The sequence below is a fragment of the Gorilla gorilla genome, chromosome 14 (genome assembly GCF_029281585.2).
Source record: "Gorilla gorilla gorilla isolate KB3781 chromosome 14, NHGRI_mGorGor1-v2.1_pri, whole genome shotgun sequence".
NCBI lineage: Eukaryota > Metazoa > Chordata > Mammalia > Primates > Hominidae > Gorilla > Gorilla gorilla.
The window spans coordinates 41,517,079-41,541,232 of record NC_073238.2 but is presented as its reverse complement, the minus strand read 5'-3'; the positions used below and the strand labels follow the sequence as shown (position 1 = coordinate 41,541,232).

Below are 24,154 nucleotides of genomic sequence, written 5' to 3'. Positions count from 1 at the left end.
TGAGGGTGATGACATGAGCTGGTGCTTGCCCCAGGCACCCTCAGTCCTGTTGTTGGATCATTTGGTTGGGGGCTTCTGACCCAGAGAATCTTTGTCCTCTGGGGCAGTGCACCTTCCAGTGATTGCCTGGGTATAGTGGACATGGACGAGGGGGCAGCTTGTTTCTCATTGGACAATCTTTTTTAAAGTGTCCTTGCAAACCACACTGGTAACAGGCCCTACAGGGTGATTGGCCTGCTCCATTTTCTGTCCTCTCTGAACTACCAAGGTTTGTCTGTCTGAGGGCCATGACTAAGCCTGTGGCCTTTCCCTGATCTTGCTTTTCCTTTTGGGCCAGTTCCTCTTGGTCCCTATTATAGAACACTGAGGTTGCCAGGTTTAATAATGCCTCCAAATTTTGCTCAGGGCCCAGGGCTTGCTTTTGGAGCTTTCTCCTCATATCTGTGGCTGATTGGGTAATAAACTTATCTTTTAGAATCAATTGACCCTCGAGTGATTCAAGTGACAGGGAGTATATTTCCTTAAGGCCTCCCATAGCTGCTTGAGGAAGGCGGAAGGATTTTCTTCCTTTCCCTGAGTTATGGTGGACATCATTGAATAATTCATGGGCCTTTTTCCTAATTCTCCTTAGTCCTTCTAGAACACAGGTCAACAGATGTTTACGACTCCAGTCCCCATGATCTGAGTCAAGGCCCCAGTGGGAATCCATACGGGCGATGGCTTGCTGACCGGTAGGGAATTTATCCCTCTCTTTGGCTATCATTCTATCATTTACTTGACTAAGATACCAGGTATCTCCAAACTCTCGGGCTGCAGCTAAAGCTGCATTCTTTTCATTAAAGGCCAGGATTTGATCTAATAGTAGCATGACATCTCTCCAAGCAAGGTTGAAGGTTTGCCCTAGACCCTGTAGGACATCTATGTACCTATCAGGATCATCTGAAAACTTCCCAAGGTCTGCCTTGATCTGCTTTAAATCAGAGAGGGAGAAGGGGACATGTACCTAGGTTGGGCCAAATTCCCCTCCCCCTACAGCTTGAAGGGGACATAACCAATAGCCTAGGGGTTTTTGTGGTCCTTTGGAGATTTCTTTGCTTATTTCCTTCTTGGTAGGGGAGATTAGAGGAGGATTATCATTAATAGGAAGGGGAGCTATAGGGAGGCTAGGATATGGGGGTAAGCTGAGAGGTCCTCCTGTGGGATGTAAATTGCAGGCTTTGCATAGTTGTGTATTCTCCTTCAGTGAAAAGAAAGCTTGGACATAGGCATTTCACTCCATTTGCCTTCCCTTTTAGAGAAAAGGTCAAGCTGCAGGATAGTATTGTAATTTGTACTTCCCTCAGGTGGCCATTTTTCCCCATCAGAGAGAGAATATTGGGGCCACGCCATAGTGCAGAAAAAATTAGCCACCCCTTTTTCAGGGTTTGTGGGTCAAATTGGTCCCAATGATTTAGGATGCATTTCAAGGGTGAGCCTGTTGATACCTGAGTGTTTCTCATCTGAAAGACAAAACTGCCCATGGTTTTGTTTTGTTTTGTTTTGTTTTGTTCTGTTCTGTTTCTCCCCCTGCCCAAGAACCCGCGATGGTCTTTGGACCCTGCTGACTGGAATAGTTGTGCTCACCGATGCAGCAGCAAAAACAACCCCTGCCCAAGAACCCACAACAGTCCCTGGACCCTGCTGATCAGAATAGTTGTGCTCACCAACGCAGCAGCAGAAACACTAGTTTTCCTCCCAGACCACAAGGAGGACTGAGAAAGGTCGGATTTAGTGGCCCTTACTGATGCATTCTCAAAAACCTGCACCCTTGCCTGTCCTCCTAGACCACAAGGAGGACCGAGAAAAATCGGATTTAATGGCCCTTACCGATGCATTCTTGAAAACCTGTTAGAGTCCTAAGCATTCTCATGTTAGTATTGGGACCTTACCCATGTCCTATAAAGATGTCATGCCCAAAAAATGAAGTGGAGGCCCATACCCTGAGGGAGGGTAGGGATCTCCAGAGTTGGAAGAGTGACATCTTTTGTCCTCATTTATATGAATAGGAAGGATACAATTTCTGAGGCTCCCCATATCCTAGCTTCAGGAATAGCTTTTGTTAGGCCTGCTAGTCTGAGGAGGGATCCTAAAATTCCAGGTAGTCCCCCCATGATGGGGCTTTGGGCAAAAATTATGTCTTTCTGATTGGTGACCCCAGGTGCCGAAAGAAGGTAACAGAGTCCTGGAGTTTATACTAGAAATCATTCTTATAAGAGAAACTAGAAAAGCACCAGAGACAGGGAGTGACTTTTAGAAGCGGGACTAGCCTCGGAGAAGAGAGGCGAGAGGAAGTTTGTCTGGCAGGCATTAGGACCCAGGAGGCAGGGTCAGGGTAGATAGAATAGATGGGCGAGTCTCGCTTGGGTGACATGACTTTGAGAGTTCCGCTTATGGCTACAGGGTCAACCAGCTTGCTGTTGGGACCCCGGAGCTGAATGGCTTTCCTCTCTGTCAACTCTCAGCTCAGCCCAGAAGTACAGGAAAAGTGGAAGCTGGTTCCAGGCAAACCAATGCTCCCAACTCCGAAGAGTCAGGGGTTGTTAGAGAGCCCTTTCCCAGAAAGCCTGACACCCGTGTCTTTAGTCCGGCGGCCGCGCTAGTCACTATTAACTAGCCAACAGGTGCCCGTTATTTAGCCCCCGAATTCTAAGGAATAATAGGACAGAATAGCAAGTGAAAGGGGTTCAATAGTACTCACTGCTTGGCGATAGGCAGTGGTCTCACTGCTTGGCGATAGTCTTACTGCTTGGTGATAGGCGATAGTCCCTTCGTGGTCACCAAAATGTGTCTGGAATTACTGGGTTCTTGGTCTCGCTGACTTCAAGAATGAAGCCGTGGACCCTCGCACTGAGTGTTACAGTTCTTGAAGATGGTGTGTCCGGAGTTTGTTCCTTCAGATGTTCAGATGTGGCCAGAGTTTCTTCCTTCTGGTGGGTTCGTCGTCTCGCTGACTTCAGGAATTAAGCTGCAGACCTTTGCAGTGAGTGTTACAGCTCTTAAAGGCAGTGCGTCTGGAGTTGTTTGTTCCTTCCAGTGAGTTTGTGGTCTTGCTGGCCTCAGGAGTGAAGCTGCAGACCTTCGTGGTGAGTGTTACAGCTCATAAAGGTGGTGCAGAGCCAAAGAGTGAGCAGCAGCAAGATTTATTGTAAAGAGTGAAAGAACAAAGCTTCCACAACATGGAAGGGGACCCAAGCGGCTTGCCGCTGCTGGTTCGGGTAGCCTTCTTTTTATTCCCTTATCTGGTCCCACCCACATCCTACTGATTGGTTCATTTTACAGAGAGCTGATTGGTCCATTTTACAGAGAGCTGATTGGTCTGTTTTACAGAGAGCTGATTGGTCCATTTTGACAGAAGGCTGATTGCTGCATTTACAAACCTTTAGCTAGACACAGTGCTGATTGGTGTGTTTTTACAAACCTTTAGCTAGACAGAAAAGTTCTTCAGGTCCCCACCCAACCCAGAAGCCCAGCCGGGTTCACCTCTCAGTGGCACTTCCCATGGGACTTTGTGGCACCTAGCCCGGGCATTCCGGCAGCCCAGAGGGAGCTCATCCCAGATCAAGCCCAGTAGGTGCCAGCCACTAGGAGTGCAGGGCCTGCCGAGCCCATGCCCACCCGGAACCTGCGCCTGCAGCCCTGGCTCCCACCCACGCCTCTCCCTGAAATCTCCCCAGGAGCAGAGGGAGCCAGCTCTGGCTTTGGCCAGACTCCAAGGGGGGACCTCACAGTGCAGCGGTGGGCTGAAGGGCTCCTTGAGCGTGGCCAGAGCGGACGCCAAGGCCAAGGAGGTGCCAAGAGTGAGCAAGGGACGCTAGCACGTTGTCACCTCTCAGTGCAATCTCAGCTCACTGCAGTTTCTGACTCACTGCAGCTTCTGACTCACTGCGGCCTCTGCCTCCCAGGTTCAAGCAATCCTTCCACATCAGCTTCCCGAGTAGCTGGGACTACAGACATGCACCACCAGGCCTGGCTAATTTTCGTATATTTTTGTAGAGACAGGGTTTCGCCATGTTGCCCAGGCTGGTCTCGAACTCCTGGGCTCAAGTGATCTACCTGCCTCAGCCTTCCAGGATTACAGACATGAGACACTGCACCCAGCTGAATTTTAACTCTTGTTATGGCTGAATAATATTCCATTATATGGACATACTACTTTTGTTTATCCACTTATCAGTTAATGGGCATTTGGGTTATTTCTACATTTTGGCTATTGTGAATAATACTGCTAAGAATATGACAATATTCTTAGTATTATGACAGAATATGACAATATTCTTAGCAGTATTTTTGAGTTTGAGTTCCTATTTTCAATTCTTTTAGGTAAACACCTAGGAGCGGAATTGCTAACTCTTGTGTGTAATTCTTTGTTTAACTTTTTGAGGAACCACCAAACTGCTTTCCACAGCAGCTGCACCATTTTACATTCTCATCAGCAATGTACAAGAGTTGCAGTTTTCTCCATCCTTGCCAACACTTATTTTCTGGTTTAAAAAATGTTTTAGTCTGGGCACAATGGCTCATGGCTCATGCCTGTAATCCCAGAGCTTTGGGAGGCTGAGGCAGGTGGATCACTTGAACCTAGGAGTTCAAGACCAGCCTGGGCAATATGGAGAAACCCCATCTGTACCAAAAATCCAAAATATCTAGGCATCGTAGTGCATACCTGTAGTTCCAGATACCTGGGTGTCTGAGATGGCAGGATCACCCTCCTGAGCCCAGGAGGTCAAGGCTGCAGTGAGCTGTGATCATGGCACTGCACTCCAGCCTGGGCAACAGAGCAAGACCCTGTCTCAAAAAAAAAATGTTTTTGACCAGGCATGGTAGTTCATGCCTATAATCCCAGCACTTTGGGAGGCAGAGGCAGGTGGATCATGAGGTCAGGAGACCGAAACCATCTTGGCTAACACCCTGTCTCTACTAAAAATTCAAAAAATTAGCTGGGCATGGTGGCACATGCCTGTAGTCCCAACTACTCGGGAGACTGAGGCAGGAGAATCTCTAGAACCTGGGAGGCAGAGGTTGCAGTGAACCAAGATCACACCACTGCACTCCAGCCTGGGCGATAGAGCAAGACTCTGTCTCAAAAAAAAAAAAAAAAAATTAAAACCATCGTCAAAAACAAAAACACAAAAAACAACAGCAGAAAATTATAACCATCCTAATAGGTATAAAGTGATATCTTGTGATTTTGATTTGCATCTCCCTTGTGATGAATGATGAGCATATTCTTATGTGTTTATTGGCCATTAGAATATCTTATTTGAAGAACTATTCATATCCCTTGCCTATTTTTTATTTGGCTTGCTTGTCTTTTTTCTTGTTGAATTATAAGGGTTCTTCATGTATTATAGATACTAGACTTATCAGATACATGATTTGCCAATAATTTCTCCTATTCCATAGGTTGTCTTTTCACTTTCTTGATAGGGTCTTTAGATGCACAAAAGTTTTTATTTTGATGAAGCTCAATTTATCTACTTTTTCTTCCTTCCTTTCTTTCTTTTTTTTTTTTTATTTTGAGACGAAGTTTTGCTCTATCACCCAGGCTGGAGTGCAGCGGCACAAGCTTGGCTCACTGCAACCTCCGCTTCCCGAGTTCAAGCAATTCTCCTGCCTCAGCCTCCTGAGTAGCTGGGATACAAGCGTGCACCACCACACCTGGCTAATTTTTGTATTTTTAGTAGAGATGGGGTTTCACCGTGTTGGCCAGGCTGGTCTAGAACACCTGACCTCAAGTGATCGCCCTAAGTTGGCCTCCTAAATTGCTGGGATTACAGGCATGAGCCACCATTCCCAGACAATTTTATCTATTTTTTCTTTTGTTGCTTGCGGTTTTTATGTCAAACTAAAAAACTGTTGCCAGATCCAAGGTCATGTAGCTTTATCTCTATGTTTTAGAGGTGGGGGTTCACTTTCTTGCCCAGCCAGAGTGAAGTGGCTATTCACAGGTGTGATCAAAGCTAACTGCTCAAATCCTGGCCTCAAGGGATCCTCCCGCCTTAGCCTCCCAAGTAACTGGGACTACAGGCACTGCTGCCTGGCTCTACTTTATATTTTTTAGTTATTTTCTTAGTGATTACCCTGAGGATTACAGTTAACATTATAATTTATAACAATCAAGTTTGAATTTATACCAGGTTAGTTTAAATAGCATACAGAACTTTGCTCTTACATAGCTCCATCCCTCCTTTATGTTGCTATTGCTGCAAACTACGTCTTCATGCATCGTGTGCTGATTAACATATATTTATAACTATTGTTTATGCACTTGTCTTTTAAATCATATAAAAAACAAGGAGTTATAAAGCAAAAATATAGTAATACTGTTTTTTTGTAGTTATAATACCTTTACCTATGTAGTTGTAATACCTTTACTGAAGTTCTTTCTTCACATGGCCGCAAGTTACTGTATATTGCCTTTCATTGTCAGCCTGAAGGACTCCTTTTAGCATTTCCTGTAGGGCTGGTCTACTAGTGACAAATTTCTGCAGTTTTTATTAATCAGAAAGTGTCTTAATTTCTACTTCATTACTGAATATAGTTTTGCCAGATAAAATTTTTTGGTCAGGCTTGCTGGCTCATGCTTGTAATCCCAGCACTTTGGAAGGCTGAGGGGGGAGGATTGTTTTGAGCTCAGGAGTTCAAGACCAACCTGGGCAACATGACAAAACCCCAACTCTACAAAAAATACAAAACTTAGCCCGGCATTGGTGGCTTGTGCCTGTAGTCCCTGCTACTCGGGAGGCTGAGGCTGGAGAGTCACTTGAGCCTTGGAAGCGGAGGTTGCAGTGAGTTGAAATCATGCCACTGCACTCCAGTCTATACTCCCCTGTCTCAAAAGAAAGAATTTTTTTTTTTGGTTGACATTTTTTCTCTTTCAGTACTTTAAATGTGTCATCCACTACCTGTGGCTTTCATAGTTTCTATTGAGGAATCAATTGTTAATTTTATTTAGAATTTCTTGTAAATAATGAGTTGCCTCTCTCTTGCTGCTTTCAAGATGCTCTCTTTGGCTTTTGACAGCTTGGTTATAATGCGTCTCTGTCTGGTTCTCTATACTTGAAATTTGTTGAGCTTCTTGGGTGTGAAGAGTCATGTCTTTCATTACATTTGAGAAGTTTTGGCCATTAATTCTTCAAATATTGTCTCTGCCCCTTTCTCTTTCTCCTCCTCTTTTAAAACTCTCTCTCTTTGTTTTTTGTTTTGTTTTGTTTTTTTGTTTTTGAGACAAAGTGTCACTCTGTCACCCAGGCTGGAGTGCAGTGGTGTGATCTCAGCTCACTGCAACCTCTGCCTCCCAGGTTCAAGTGATTCTCATGCCTCAGCCTTCTGAGTAGCTGGGATTACAGGCGTGTGCCACCATACCCACCTAATTTTTGTATTTTGTATTTTTTAAAATTTTGTTTATATATTTATTTATTTATTTTGAGATGAAGTCTCATTCTGTTGCCTAGGCTGGAGTACAGTGGCACAATCTTGGCTCACTGCAACCTCCGCCTCCCAGGTTCAAGCAATTCTCTCAGCCTCCCAAGTAGCTGGGATTACAGGCATATGCCACCATGCCAGGCTAATTTTTGTATTTTTTGTAGACACAGGGTTTTGCCATGTTGGCCAGGCTGGTCTCAAACTCCTGACCAGCCCTCCTTGACCTTCCAAAGTGTTGGGATTATAGGCGTGAGCCACTGCACCCGGCCCAGTTCCCTGGGATACATGTGTTTTAATTCATTTTCTGTTGCTAGTAACAGAATACCTGAAACTGGGTAATTTATAAGGAAAAGAAATTTATTTCTTACAGTGATGGAGGTTGAGAAGTCCAACTTCAAGGCACCACATCTGGTGAGAGCCTTCATTCCGATGACAGCCTTCATGCTGGTAAGATTTTCTTCAGAGTTCCAAGGTGGTGCACGGCATCACATGGCAAAGGAAATGAGCGTGCTAGCTCAGGTGTCTCTTCCTCTTCTTATAAAGCCACCAGTCCCACTCCTGTGCTAGTAACTCTTTAATCCATCAACCCATTAATCCATGAATAGATTAACCGATGAGGACTCTGCCCTCAGGACCCAATCACCTCTTAAAGGCCTGACCTGTCAATATTGCCATACTGGGGACTCAGTTTCAACATGAGTGTTGAAAGGGACAAACATTCAATCCATAGTAACATGAGAGCTTTTCAAAGCCCTTCTTTGTTGAAGTATGTCCTTCCCCAGCCTCTTTTTTCCCAGGCTTTTTGTTTTTCCTATTGCTTGTGCAACTGTTATCCTTTGCTACAGGTGGCAATAGCTAATACATTTGCCTTTAAATTTGTTTGACAAACACCACCCTGGAAGTAGCCTCAACTCTGGGGAAGCTCCAAGACAGGTAAAATACAGGTAAGCCCTTGAGCAGATCCTTCAGGAAGCTACCATATGGGTCAAAACACAGAACCACAATTCTTTAATTCTTTGAGAATAAGGTCTGTATTGTTCCCTCTGTTACCAGCAACCTGCAGCAGGAAAATGGGCTTCAGTTTTCAAGTCTGCAGCTGAGTTGGGAAGTTGCGGACAGTAACCAGGTAAGTTAAAATTCACAAAGCTCTGTTACTGAAACTCAGCTTTTTTTTTTTTTTATCATTAAGCTTTCCCCTGGTTGTTGTAACTTTTTTATTGGATTCTAAAGTTCTGAAAAAGTTCATTGTGATAATTTTTGCAAGCTTTTCATTGCTTTTGTGGGGACATAATGTTTTGGAGCTCTCTACTCTGCGATTTTCACTGATATCTGTCCAAAGGAGAGAGTGGGAGAGATGGATATTATATCACTCCATAAAAGTGCAGCCTCTAGTCCAGATCCCATTAGATTTGGCTGGGAGTCTAGGATAATTAAACATTCACATACTCTGTAACCCAGAAATTTCACTAATATATATCCTACAACAACTTTTGCACATGTGCATAAAAGAAATTCATAAAGGCATTCATAGCAAGATTGAAACTTTGTATTCTACCTTCTTTTCTGAAAGCATTGGATACAAAGATCTACGTCTCTGGCCCACTGCTGAAGTCACCTAGAATTTTAATTATATGGATAATTATTTGGCAGAGTGCTTAAGGAGAAATAAAAAAGGGTTTCAAAAAACTACTGATTTTTTTTTTTTAAGAGAAATCTTGCTCTGTCACCCAGGCTAGAGTGCAGTGGCACGATCTTGGCTCACTGCAACCTCCACCTTCCGGGTTCAAGTGATTTTCCTGCCTCAGCCTCCTGAGTAGCTGGGATTACAGGTGTCTGCCACCACACTTGGCTAATTTTTGTATCTTTAGTAGAGACGGGGTTTCACCATGTTGGCCAGGCTAGTCTTGAACTCCTGACCTCAAGTGATCCTCCCACCTTGGCCTCCCAAAGGCGAGAGCCACCACACCTGGCCTCATTCCTTTTTTATTCTGGATAATTTTAACATATCATCTGACTGACAAGCTACTGCTAATAAAATATAAACTGAAAATAGATTTTTTTCTTCCTTGTCTAGACTATTTAATTTTGTTCTTTGCTACTGTCTAGTTCTAGAAAAAGCAGCTTAGTGTGAAATTTGTAGGAAAGATGCTGTTCAGAGTTTAATTTCATTATGTAGTTAACCAATGAAAATCCAGCCGAAAAAAAAGGTAAATATTTTTAGGAGATGGTAAAAACTATTTAAAAAATGGAAAGTTCATAGACATAATTTTTCTGAAATAGAACATTCAGTCAATAGAGTTGAAAACTGAATAAATGAATACATGATTGAATGGTTGATTCAAATGCATCATTAATTAATTGGAAATAATTGACTGTGTCACTTGGTCCTAAAAATATTCCTCTAAGAAATCATTAGCATTATCTGGAAAACTTTAAAAAGTGATACCCAAAGCCCAGTTTAATTGAATCAGAATCTCTGGAGGAAGGACTTAGCCATTATTATTATTATTTTTATTTTTTTTCTGAGATGGAGTTTCACTCTTGTTGCCCAGGCTTAAGTGCAATGGTGCGATCTCAGTTCACTGCAACCTCCACCTCCCAGGTTTAAGTGATTCTTCTGCCTCAGCCTCCCAAGTAGCTGGGGTTACAGGCGCATGCCACCGTACCTGGCTAATTTTTGTATTTGTTGTAGAGATGAGGTTTCACCGTGTTGTTGCACAGGCTGGTCTCGAACTCCTGAGCTCAAGTGATCCGCCTGCCTCTGCCTCCCAAAGGGCAGAGATTACAGGCATGAGCCACTGCACATGGCCCTTTTAGACCTCTTTTAATCTTTGGGTTTCTTCAAAACCATTTGCTTCCCTTGCAATTTATTGTTGGGATAAACCAGTTGATACTGTAGGGCTTCCCACAGTTTAGATTTTGCTGATTATAACTTTATGGTGTTATTTAACATGTTCCTTTGTCCCCTCTATTCCCCATAGATTGTTCGTCTGGTAAGGATATAATAAACTTATTAAATGTTAGCCCATTGTGTCATTCCTCCTTAGTAGGGGTTAAGAATTATGCTGCCTTCAGGAAGGGGTCTGCATGTTGAGGTTGCCCAGGTCTGAGTGCAACTAGGATACACAATGGGAGTTGAGATCATCATTGTGGGGCAGGATAGTGTAGAAAATGGCAGAGAAGCTGCTCTTTGCCTCACCTCCTCACAGCCTCTGTTCTTGACATCTGCCTCTCTCTTAGAGTGGTGTGGAACATGTCTCTTCTCTGAACTCCCTCTCCTTTAGTCCTGTCACACTGAAGACATTGCTGGAGGCATTTCTGCCACCTGGGTGAATCAAAGAACCAACTAATTTGTGAGGATGTGAAGAGGAGGCATTCCTAACTTTCCACTTATCCGTTAAGACCCAGTTGAAATCTTTCATCTTGGAGCGGGGGACAGTGATCCTGTTCCCCCGTGCCCACCCCCATCTGGAAGCACAGCTGATCACTTTCTCCTTGGTAGAACAGCATGCCTCACATATACCCCTGTTATGCATTTTGTTACATGTCATTTGAATTATGTATCTCTCTACCTAATTGTTTCAACTATAAGATGCACAAATTCCTTGAGGTTGAGAACCAGGTCTTCTTTATTTTTTTAACCCCAGGGCCATGCACAGGCCCTGGTTGTATCTGGCACGTTCCTGGCAGGAAGCAGATGATGCCTTCAAACTGGGTAATCAAGGGCAGTTTAACGATATTATAGGCCATGTGCAGTGGCTTATGCCTGTAATCCCGGCACTTTCGGAGGCTGAGGCAGGAGGATCACTTGAGCCCAGGAGTTCCAGGCTGCAGTGAGCTGTGATCATGCCACTGCACTCCAGCCTGGGTGACAGAGTGAGACCCTGTCTCAAAAAAAAGAAAAACAGAAAACCCCAAAGGTACTATTACAAAAGTGTAGGCAGGGTTCTGTGAAAGTAACAAGGAATGGTGTGGTATACCCAAGTTAATAACAGAATGGTGGAGGGGCAAATGGAGAGAATCGTCACCAAAACCCGGGGAAAAGCTTTTAGTAGAGGGCACAGTCAATCCGTAGTGACCCAGCAAGGGAGGAATTGGAAATAGTGACCTCAACTTCATTTTTCTCCACCCTTTGATCTCCTGCCCATGTTTTCTATTGGCTGAATCTAACCAGAATGCAGAGGGCAAGAGAGCCCATTGCTGCGGTCCATACAGGTCTGCCTCCCTGGTCTGAAGACAGCTAGATGGGGCAAATGGAAGTTATCCAGTATGGGATCCCCTCAAGCATTCACCCTTATCCTTTTGCCAGGTGAAATACTTATGTTCCCAGCAGAGGGCACCCACAAAATTCCTATGAACTGCTGTACCATTGCATGATGACTTCAATTCAGTCATAGTCTAACCTCGAGTCTAAAATGGTAGCCATTGCCAGTGCCCATCATTGAAGGTATGAAGGAGGGGGAGATTCAAGGAGACTGGAGTGAGGGGGCAATTAAAATAATTGCAATGAAATGTAACTCTGACTGAGCACATTTCTGGAACAAGTCATGAAGGCCACGCTGATAATCATAGCTTCCTTCTTCCACCACCCATTACCTCCTTCAGGCTGAGTGGGGTTTGTTACTTGGCAGGGTGATCCATACCTTCATCTGTGATCTGAGTCCTCGGTGAACCTGCCTCTCTGGGTTGCACCACTTTCCACCGACTGCTAGAATAAGAGATGCCTCAGTGAATCTCTTGGATGAGTCTCTCCTGTCGGGTAGCTGCAAAGGAATTTCCTTCTAGTCAATGGAGCCAGCCAATACAGTGACTGCTTTCTCTGCCTTTTGGTTTAGCAGCATGAGGAGGCTCAGATGGCTTAGGGTCACACTCAGTTTCAACTTCCAATGGGATGTTACTTTGTGTTCCTTGATGGAAGTATTTCTTCTAGATCAGCCACTGAGCCCAAGGTCAAACAAAAAGCAAGAATTCTTTCCATGGTGAATTAGTGTAATAGTGCAAAGAACCGCTCCTGCCTCCACCCCTCGGTTCCCAGGCTGATGCAATCTGATTATGGGGGAGGTGGCATCCTGGGCTGCTGCTGGTTTGAGGCAGTTACTGCATCTTATAGGAAAGCACCCCACCCTGCCAGGCATTGCCCCTCAGCTGTCACTGTGTCTGTGTCTTCAGCAGGCCATTCCGCCATCCAATTAATCCATTTATTTATTTATTTATTTAGATGGTGTCTCACTCTGTCACCCAGGCTGGAGTGCAGTGGCTCGATCTTGTTTCACTGCAACCTCCGTCTCCCAGGTTCAAGCGATTCTTCTGCCTCAGCCTCTCAGGTAGCTGGGACTACAGGTGCATGCCACCATGCCTAGCTAATTTTTGTATTTTTAGTAGAGATGGGGTTTCACCATATTGGCCAGGCTGGTCTCAAACTCCTGACCTTGTGATCTGCCCACCTCGGCCTCCCAAAGTGCTGGGATTACAGGCGTGAGCCACCGCGCCTGGCCCAATTAATCCATATTTTTCTAGGGAATAAATCGTGATAAAACCAGTGAATTCCATGGTTATGAGCCCGCTGTCACATTGCCACCTCTGAAAAGTGTATCCCTGCAGGGAGATGTTTGAGTTTTGACACCATTTGGGATAGACAAGACATTCTTTAAGTCCATGAACTTTGGTGCTGGCAGACATACTGGGGACAGGAAAGGCAAATCCATACTTGGAGCAAATATTTGTCTCTGTGAGGCTAATTCTGCCTCCTACCTGATGAAAGGGATCCAAAGTTATCTACCTGCAATCAGATGTCTTTGCTGGGTCTCTTTAAGGAACGGTGCCATTTTAGGGTCTTAGTGATGATCTGCTGTGGCCGATTGGACATTGAGTTCTGGCAGAGGCCAGATCAGTCTTGGTGAGAGTGTGCTACTGAGCCCATGCATAGCGTTCATCCCTGCCATATGTGTGCTTTGTTCATGGGCCAATTAAGCAAGTACGTGGGAAGTGAGGGAAAGAGACTGATAGATATCCACAGATTGGATCATCTTGACCACATGATTATTGTTAGAAACAGAATTGTGGCCCCCAAATTCATATAGTGAAGCCCTAATTCCCCCATGTGACTGTATTTGGAGACAGGAGATAATTGAGATCATAAGGGTTGAGGCCTAATCTTATAGGATCGCTGTCCTTATAAGAAGTGGAAGAAACATCAGAGAGCTCTCCCTCTCCACACACACACAGAGGAAAGGCTACATGGGTACAAGAGAGGGCAACTGTCTACAAATCTGGAAGAGAGACTTCAGAAGAAACCAGCACTGATGGCACCTGATCTTGGACTTCCAGCCTCTGGATCTGTAAGAAAAAACATGTCTATTGTTTATGCCATCCAGGCTGTGGCACTTTGTTAGGGCAGCCCAATGACCAAAAGGATTAATGAGAGGCTCCTTCACAGTGGATGCTGTGGGGGACATTTACATGGTATAAAAACATCCTCACATTCTGTGCATAGTCCACACACCTCTCCCCCAGCCCTCCATGTCACCAAATATGCAATTTACTCTTTCCCAAGTTGCTGACTAATCTGATGAATCTGTCAATGACTACCCATGGATTAGAGGGTCATTGCTCAGACTATCTTCCCTTCCATGCAAATAAACCAGACCTAATGCCCGAAGCCCACTGGAAAGATTGTCTTTCACCCCTCTCTTTCAGGCCATTCCTGGGTGGGGTATAGTTCAACACCTCATCATTTCTGGCTGGTTCCATCTTACCATGAAAATCCGTTAATAAAGCTGACCCACACCTTTCCCTCCTCTATTTAGTGGGGGCAGGGAACTCCCCATAAGGCCATGGGTATGTGTTGAGAGAGGAACAATAAGACAGCGGGAAAGGTACCACGGGAGCCTAGACCACCATGTGTTCCTGAAGTTTCTGTGTCATTTCCAGATCTGCCAGAGCCTGATCTCATACACACTGATGTGGTACAGGAAATGCCATCTGAAAATATGGTACCTTGGCATTTGAGGAAACAGTAGAAGGAGGTCATAGAAACTAGAAAGAATTCCTCCTTGCTGTTTGTCCCCCAAAGGAGCCATAAAACCTGGGCCGAGTTTCTTCTGAAAATAAGTTATAAGATCCTTATTCCAGACGGGTCCTGCCCTGTGCCTGGAGGAAAAGAATGAAGACACAGAGATGCCTTGAAGAATCTGAACAAACAGGCCTTGCTAAGTTCCCCCCAGTTTATTGACATTAGATTAGACCTTTTGTCCTCCAATTATACTTCTGTGTTCCTGAAAATACACATTTTCCCGTTTTTTCTTTTGTTTGCTTTTTTTTGATCTTCATTTCTGAAGATTCCCATGTCATGTAAAATATATGTTAAACAAATGTGTATGCTTTTCTCTTGTTAATCTGTCTTCTGTTATAGGATCTCAGTCATGAGCTTTGTCCTGGGTGAGGAAAAGATACTAGAGTACATTTACATTTTACAATGAACACTGCTGAGTGGGCCCAGGTCATCAGGTGCAGTTCACATCACACAGTCATTTGTGACCCAGAGTCAGATGCCCAGTCTGTATCTGGGCCCTGTAAGTCCAGGAACTGCTTTTCAGGTGAAAAACAGTTGTCAGTAGAAGAGGTCACAGCTTTACTCGGGTTGCACTGGGTCTTGCTAGGGTCCCCATATAGCAGCTCTGTCTGCCACAGATTCTTCCACTCCATTGGGTCTGCTTGTGATGCAGCCTGGACTTGTCAGAACCTCTTTCTACTCTGTGCCCACTCAAAACTGTCAGTCTTATCAGGTGAATAATCCAGTAATGAGATTAGAGGAACACACCAAAGTATGATTCATGTTGTCTTTAAAATCCAAAGAAACCCACTAAGCATTGTGCCTCCTACATGACAGGTGGGGCAAGGGGTAAGCATGATCTCTCCCTTTTTCTTTTAATGTTTGTTTGGTTTTTTTTCTTTTTGAGTCAGGGATCTCTCTCTCTGTCACCCAGGTTGGAGTGCAGTGGCACAATCACAGCTCACTGCAGCCTTGACCCCCAGGCTCAAGCAATCCTCTTACCTCAGACTCCTGAGGAGTAGCTGGGACTACAGGTGCATGCCACTGTGCCTGGATTTTTTTTTTTTTCATAGAGATAGAGTCTCACTATCTTGCCCAGGCTGGTCTCAAAACTCCTGGGCTCAAGCGATCCTCCTGCCTCGGCCTCCCAAAGTGCTGGGATTACAGGCATGAGCCACTGTGCCTGGCCGATCTTCCCCTTTAGAAGGAGATATTCCAAGAAACCACTGGACTCTCAGGAACTTCATCAGTATATCAGGACCCTGGACTTCCCAGGGAATTATTTCCCAGCTTGTTGGCAAGCATGTGTTTTACCAGTGGATCTAAGCTCCTTTCTGCTCACTAGATCCAATTAGCATAATATCATCCATGTAATGAACCCATGTGACTTTCTGTAGAACAGCAAGACAAACAAGGTTCCTCTATATTATATTATGACAGCAGGGATTGACTTAGCCCTGAGGCAGGACAGTTAAGATATATTGCTGTCCTTGACACACGAAGGCAAACTGCTTTTAGTTATTTTTCCTGATATAGAAGGGGGGTAGTGAAAGAATTTTCTAGGTCATTAGCTGTAAATGAGGTGCTGGAAAGTGTTGCCTTTGGAGCAGCCAACCCACAGCAACCCTGCCGAGAGAAGGCAGGGTGATAAATATGTCAACCTCGCTTGGCTCCTGTATTAGGGTTCTCCAGAGAGACAGAACCAATAGATATATATGTATCTAATATATCTATATGTACATATAATATATATGTATTAAATAGATACATGAGAGGAGATTTACTAGAGGAATCGGCCCACTTGATTTATGGAGGCTGAGAGGTCCCAAAACAGGCCATGTGCAAGCTGGACACCCTGGGATTCCAGTAGCATATCTCAGTCCAAGTCCAAAAGCCTCAGAATCAGGGAAGCAGATAGTGTAACTCCCAGTCTGAGGCTGTAAACCTGAGAACCTGGATGGCCATCGGTGTACATCCTGGAGTCCAAAGGCCAGAGGGCCTGGGGTTCTGATGCTCAAGGCAGGAAAAGAAGAGTATATCCCAGGTCCCAAAGAAAGAGACCGATACAGCTTTTCTGTTTGTGTTCTATCTGGGACCTCAGCTGATTGGATGGTGCCCACCTGCATTATTGAGGCTGGTCTTGCCCACTGAGTCCACTCAGACTCACATGCTAATCTCCTCTGGAAACACCTTCACAATTCCTTTATTATTATTTTTTTCTTTTCGAGACTGAGTCTCCCTCTGTCACCCAGGCTGGGGTACAGTGGCGCGATCTTGGCTCACTACAACCTCTGCCTCCTGTGTTCAAGTGATTCTCCTGCCTCAGCCTCCCGAGTAGGTGGGATTACAGGTGTGCACCACCACGCCAGCTAATTTTTTTGTATTTTTAGTAGAGATGGTGTTTTGCCATGTTGGCCAGGCTGGTCTCAAACCCCCGACCTCAGTGATCCGCCCACCTCGGCCTCCCAAAGTGCTGGGATTACAGGTGTGAGCCACTGCACCTGTCCTCTAGATATTCTTTAATCCAGTCAAGTCGATACCTTTAAAAAGATTCTTTTTTTTTTTTTTTGAGACAGGGTCTCTCTCTGTCACCCTGGCTGCAATGCAGCAGGCCCGAGAGATTCTCCCACCCCAGCCTCCCAAGTTGCTGGGACTACAGGCATGTAACACCACACCCTGCTAATTCTTTTGTATTTTTTATAGAGACAGGGTTTTACCATGTTGCCCAGTCTAGTCTTGAACTCCTGGGCTCAAAGCGATCTACCCATCCTGGCCTTCCATAGTGCTGGGATTACCAGGTGTGAGCCATCATGCCCAGCCTTTAAGACATTTTTTAAAAAGCTGATGTTGCGAAAGACCAATTTGAGCCAATAGAATACATTACTTCAGAGAATGGGAGACATATAATGCAAGAAATAGAACTAAAAAAAAAAAAGACCTTCCTAAGCTAAGCCCCAGAAGACATGCGATTTATCTACTGAAAAAAAGAACAGAAACAGATGGCCACGAAAAAGAACACTAAAAAAATATGAAAAAAATTCTCAAAAATTAGAATCATGATTGCCAAAACGAAAACTTAAAATAGAAGGACTGAATGAAGTAGAAGATTGTGTAGTGATCTAAAAGATATGGACAAAGAGATATCCCAAAATACAGAGCCATAATGAGGGAAAGTGAAAAAACAGAGAGAACTCACTATCAATCTAATAGAAGTTCCAGGAGGAGAGAATGGTGAATGAAGAGAAAGCATTTAGAGAAATGAAAGATAATTTCCCTGAACTGAAGAAAAATTCAAGTGTTCATATTGAAAAAGACAATAGTACCAAAGACAATGAATGAAAAAAAGAGGATCACACTTAGACATATTATGGTGAGATTTCAGAATGTCAAGTTTAAAAAAGAAAACCCTAAAGTTTTGCAGAGAACAAATAAAAGTTTCTTAGGTGGAAATGAAGAACAAATTGGCATCAGATATATGTAAAGCAACATGGCTAAAAGACAACGAAACAGTGACCCCAAATTCATTAGGAAAACTGATTTCAACCTAGAAACTGACATCCAGTCAAACAGGCAGCTGTGAGAATAAAATAAAAAGCACTCACAAAGTTTATCTCTACATATACCTTTTCTGAAAAAATTAACTAAGGATGTGCTCCTTCCAATCGGAACAGGAATCCAAGAGGGAGACATGAAGCCCAAGAACAAGGGCAGTCACCTAGGAAATCATTGAGAAGGAAGCTTAGATGTAATTTGTGTAACAGGCTTAGAAAGTCATCAGTTCAAGGCCAGACACGGTGGCTCACACCTGTCATCCCAGCACTTTGGGAGGCTGAGGTGGGTGGATCACCTGAGGTCAGGAGTTCAAGACCAGCCTGGCCAACGTGGCAAAACCCTGTCTCTATTAAAAGTACAAAAAAATTAGCTGCATGTGGTGGTGGCAGGTATCTGTATTCCTAGCTACTCGCAAGGCTGAGGCAGGAGGATCACTTGAACCCTGGAGGCGGAGGTTGAGACACCACTGCACTCTAGCCTGGGCAACAGCACAAGACTTCATCTCAAAAAAAGAAAAAAAAGAAAGAAAGAAAGTCATCAGTTCATATTATAGCAGGAAGTCAAGGGCCTGCAATAATAATATCTTTTTTTTTTTTTTTTTTGAGACAGGGTCTTGCTCTGTCACCCTGGCTGGAGTGCTCTGGTGCCATCATAGCTCAAGGTAGCCTTGATGTCCTGGGCTCAAGTGATCCTCTTACCTCACCCTCCTGAGTAGCTAGGACTACAGGCATGTGCCACCATGCTCAGCTAATTTTTTAATTTTAATTTTTGTAGAGATGGGGTCTCACTGTGTTGCCCAGGCTGGTCTCAAATTCCTGGTCTCAAGGCATCTGCTCACCTCAGCCTCCAAAAGTTCTGGGATTACAGAGGTGGGCAGATAGCTTGAGCTCAGGAATTTGACACCAGCCTGAGCAACATGGCGAAACCCCGTCTCTACTGAAAATACAAAAACTAGCTGGGCATGGCGGTGCATGCCTATAGTCCCAGCTACTCGAGAGGCTGAGGTGAGAGGATCACCTGAGCACGGGAGGATGAGGCTGCAGTAAGCCATGATCACACCAGTGCACTCCAGCTTGGGTGATAGAGTGAGACTCTGTCTTTTAAAAAAAACCCAAAAACCAAAAAACAAATGAAAAAACCGAAGCTAACTAAAATATGACATGATTTTGAGCTATGTATTGAATTTGGAAAAATATTCCATTAAATCATGGCAGATTTAATAACATAGAATATGTTCCCTTTTCTATGGGTTTAGTCATATTACTCGTTTCTGCAGTGCACCTATATACAAAACACGAAAGAATCATAGTTAACAGAATGAAGAGGTAAGGACAGTGGCAGAATTGAATAGAAATCAGGGAAGGAGAAGCGAGGTGGGAAGCCCTGTAGATGCCACATGTCCTCATCTTACAGAGTGGCTCTCAGGAGGGCTGAAAAGGGAGAGTGGTTACCCCTGGGGAGTGGGAGAGGAGCAGGCACTGGGGGAGAGGAGGAAGGAGAGCTCTACTGCAGCCCCTGGCTTCTACAGGCTCCTGGCTTTGGTCTCTAGAGAAGCCAGATTCTCAACTACCACTGCCTGTTTGAGACCCACGGCCCCTGGTCCTAGTTTCTGCCTCATTCAGCTCTCTCTTGTTTCTGGTCCATGTAAATAATTGTCTTGTTTCTGAGCCATGCTATATCTTTTTTGGTTTTCTCTTTGTGTATTAGTTTGACATTGTTGAATGTGTGCAGCAGATGGCATGCATCTTATGGGGCCATCTTGACTGGAAAGCCATTATATTCCTTAAAATACAGAGATCTTAAAATACAGAAAGGGCATTCCTTTCTACTGGTAGGATCTCTTCTGCCACATACTGATATTGTTTAGTTATTATTTTCTGTACATCTGCAAAACCAGAGTGTATCTTTCAAATCAATATAGGATCTCTTTTCTGAACTCCAACACATGGTTATTCCATGAGGGAAACTGAGGCACAGAGAAGGAAATCATAGGAGTTCTGGTTGTTCACCCTCCCTCCACCTGTGAATGCCCCCCCGCCCCCAAACTCTCAAGCTCTGCTTCAGGGAAGAGCACATTCAAATACCACGGTGGTCAGAGATGCCAATGTATAATCCCCACGTGCTATATGTTTATACCATCTCCTGTATTTTGACAAGCATCCCCTTCAGCACATTTGTCCTTTCAGGTATCTTTAAGTCACTCCTGCTCCCGTTTCCTTCCGTTCAACCCCTAGTGGAGATGACCATACTCCTGGTCATCTTCCTCCTTCTTCTCCTTTTCTCACTCCCTCCTCCTCCGTGCAGAGACCTTTGTATAGCAAGGGATCATTATTTAGTCACCCTCTAGCCATCTCTTTCCCTGGCTGACTCATTCCTTAACAGTGCGTCCTAGGTCTTATTGTTTTGAGCTATTAGTCATCCTGGTGGCTTTTCTTTGAAATCTCCCCAAGTGCTTTCCCTTTCCTTTACGCTGTGGAGGTTGAATGGGACGCACACTCTGCCAAGCATTTCCAGGAGGGCTGAGGACATAATCTAGCTTATGATTCTATAAGACACAATAAGTAAACCATTGGCAATTATGCCCTAACAAATAAATAAACAAATAAGTCAATCTTGGGGCAGCCTTCCCTGTGTTTGAATATTTTCATTATGTTTCTTGCTCAGAGCCAGTTTGTTATCCACCCGGCTGGGGAATGGAATGCTCCTTTCCTCTCTAATATCCATTCTCTCCTTTGTTTGTGCTAGAACCCCCAGTTATTAGCTAGGCACACGCCCACCCAGAATAAAGACTATTTCCTAGCCTCCTGATTGCTAGACAAGACTGTGAGACCAAATTTTGGCCAATGGGATGTTAATGGAAATGTTGGATGTAATAGCTGATAAATATTTTTATTTATTTCTTTATTTTGGAGACAGAATCTTGCTTTTACTGCTCAAGCTGGAGTGCAGTGGTGCCATCAAAGCTCACTGCAGCCTCAACCTCCTGGGATCAAGTGATCCTCCCGCCTCAGCCTCCTGAGTAGCTGGGACCACAGTTGTCAGCCATCATGCCCAACTAATTTTTAAAATTTTCATAGACACAGAGTCTCCCTACATTGCCCATCCTGGTCTCAGTAACTCCCGGGCTCAATCAATTCTCCTGCCTCAGCCTCCCAAAGTGCTGGAATTATAGGGGTGAGCCACAAAGGCCAGTCTGTGAAGTGTTTTTAAATGGTAAGGTGTAGGTTCATTTTTGCACCTTCCTCCTCCTCACTGCTTGGAAAAGGAGATGAGATGGTAGGAGCCAAGCCTTCCAGGACTAGGAAGCCGACAGAGCAGGAGGGAGAAAGGAGCCTGAATCCAGGTGATTGTGCATTCCTGGGCTGCCTACTTTCCGGCTTATTTTATGTGTGAGAGAAACTAATTTCTGTATTTCTAAACTGCTGGGGTTTTTGTGTGTGTGTGTCTGAGTGTGTGGGCATGAGGTGGGATGGTTATTTGTTTATTTCATGTAGCTAAACCTAATCCTAACTGATTCAATGGCCCTTAGAGAGTGTTTCTATTTTTTGCTTTGTTTTACTTGCACAGGCTATTATAGATTGAAAATGTCTAGCTGGTGGTAATTTACTTTCCTCTGTGTGTGACTAGCTCAGGTATACCACATGCTTATTGTATACCAGGTACTTTTTATGTCTTGTCTCATTCAATCTTGACATAAACCTATGAAACTATTATTATTTCCGTTTTAAATGAGCGTATACCAACACTCAGAGGTTAAGTAACATGTTCGAGGTCACAGAGATGGTAAATAGCAGACCCAGGATTTGCATCTGGGCGGCCTGGCTCCAGAGCCCCCTGTCTTGAGTGCCACACTGTGGAACTCTTTGAAAACTGACTCTATTCCCCAAGAACCTACCGAAAAGGTGTTAATAATAGAACCTCTCTTGAGTCCCTGCTATGTGCAGGTACTGCATTGTACAGAAAGCAGATTCTAGAAAGGCTGCCCAGTCCTGAGTGTAGGGAGAGTGACGTCGGTGAAGTGGCGAAGGGCTTGAATCGTGCTGCAGCCTTGCCTTGTCCCGGGCACCTTTCAGTGCTGCTGGCTTCTGCAGTTCCCTTTTCTCTTCATTGATTTTGAAATGGTGATTGGTAGGGGACTTCTATTTTTTTTTTTTTTTGACAGTCTCACTCTTTTGCCCAGGCTGGAGTGCAGTGTGTGATCTCGGCTCACCGCCTCCTGGGTTCCCTCCTGCCTCCAGCTCCCAGGCTCAACCTCCGCCTCCCAGGTTCAAACAACTCTCCTGCCTCAGCCTCCCAAGTACCTGGGATTACAGGCACATGCCACCACACCTGGCTAATTTTTGTATTTTTAGTAGAGATGGGGTTTCATCATGTTGGTCAGGCTGGTCTCAAACTCCTGACCTCAAGTGATCCACCCACCTTGGCCTCCCGAAGTGCTGGTGTTACAGGCATGAGCCACCATGCCAGGCCAGATGACTTCCTTTTGAAATTCAGTAATCCAGGACTCTTTTTTGTACTTTTGTCTAATATTTTTCCTAAATTGTTTCATATGGACTTTCCTGTTGTTTTATGTTGAGAATTTTTTGGTATCATAAAAATCTTACTCATTGTGTATAAATGATACTACTTCTGGAAAGTGGTGACACTGAGGTACATCTTGTCTTATTGACTCATATTCAAACTCATTATGAGACAAAAGAATATGAGGTATAAAAATAAGGTCATCTCTCAGCTCCAGGCTAGTACCTGGAAATAATTAGAGATGAGCTAAGCTACAAGTAAAGTCAAATAATTAAAATATTTTTTTAACTGTTACTTTTATAAACTGACTAAAATTTTTTTAAAATGTATCACAGGCCAGGAGAAGTGGCTCAAACCTGTAATCCAAGCACTTTGGGAGGCCGAGGCAGGCACATCTCTTGAGCCCAGGAGTTTGAGACCAGCTTGGGCAGCATAGTGAGACCCTGTATTAGTCTGTTTCCATGCTGCTGATAAAGACATACTGGAGACTGGAAATTTACCAAGGAAAGTGGTTTAATGGAGAACTCACAGTTCCATGTGGCTGGGGAAGCCTCACAATCATGGCTGAAGGCAAGGAGGAGGAAGTCACATCTTATGTGGCAGGCAAAGAGACGGCTTGTGCAGGGAAACTCACCTTTATAAAACCATCAGATCTCATGGGACTTATTCACTGTCACAAGAACAGCATGGGAAAGACCTGCTTCCATGATTCAATTACCTCCCACAGGGTCCCTCCCACAACATGAGGGAATTCAAGATGAGAGTTGGGTGGGGACACAGCCAAACCATATCAGACTCCCTCTCTACAAAAATAAACAAAAATTAGCTGAGCATGGTGGCACATGCTAGTGGTCCCAGCTACTTGAGAGGCTGAGATAGGAGGACTGTTCCAGCCCCAGAGGTTGAAGCTGCAGTGAGTCGAGGCTGCGCCACTGCATTCTAGCGTGGGTGACAGAGAGAGACCCTGTCTCAAAAAAAAAAAATTATATATATATATATATATATATATATATATATATATATATATATTCCTTTCTAGACTAAAGCCTTTAGAAAATTCGATACTCAATATAATTAATAAACAGGACTGGGCACAGTGGCTCATGACTGTAATCCTAGCACTTTGGGAGGCCAAGGTGGGCAGATTGCCTGAGCTCAGGAGTTGGAGACCAGCCTGGCTAACATGGAGAAACCCCGTCTCTACTAAAAATACAAAAAACAACATATATTTAATAAACAGTTGATTAATGACACATGAAAACAGCAGTTCTTATTTGTCCTCCCTACTTTTTAGCTATTCTGGAATGCGAGAAGACAAGTTTCCATTTCCATATCAAACAATTATGAAAGCATGGTGAACATCTGATGCAAATTAGGCTACCGTTTCCTGTAAAATTCTGTCATAAATCGGACAAAGGCCATTCTGTAGGTTGCCTCTGTATAATTCTTGAATATCAACCTCACCTTTCTTCTGAGTCTTGCAGATGAAAACATGACTCAGAACCTAGAATGAATCCTACATGTTATGATTTTGAACCAGTATTCTAAATTAGATTCTCTGACACT

At 44.2% G+C, this 24,154-nt stretch overlaps 1 long non-coding RNA gene across 1 annotated transcript in view; it reads left to right on the top strand.

The window, feature by feature from the left end:
- The window catches only part of LOC134756965 (uncharacterized), a 64,676-nt gene that overhangs the window by 35,350 nt on the left and 5,172 nt on the right, over positions 1 to 24,154 (top strand). The window contains exons 3-5 of the long non-coding RNA XR_010130512.1: positions 7,835 to 7,911; positions 8,310 to 8,408; positions 8,518 to 8,590. This is a non-coding gene — a long non-coding RNA (uncharacterized lncRNA). The remainder of the gene's footprint in view (positions 1 to 7,834; positions 7,912 to 8,309; positions 8,409 to 8,517; positions 8,591 to 24,154) is intronic.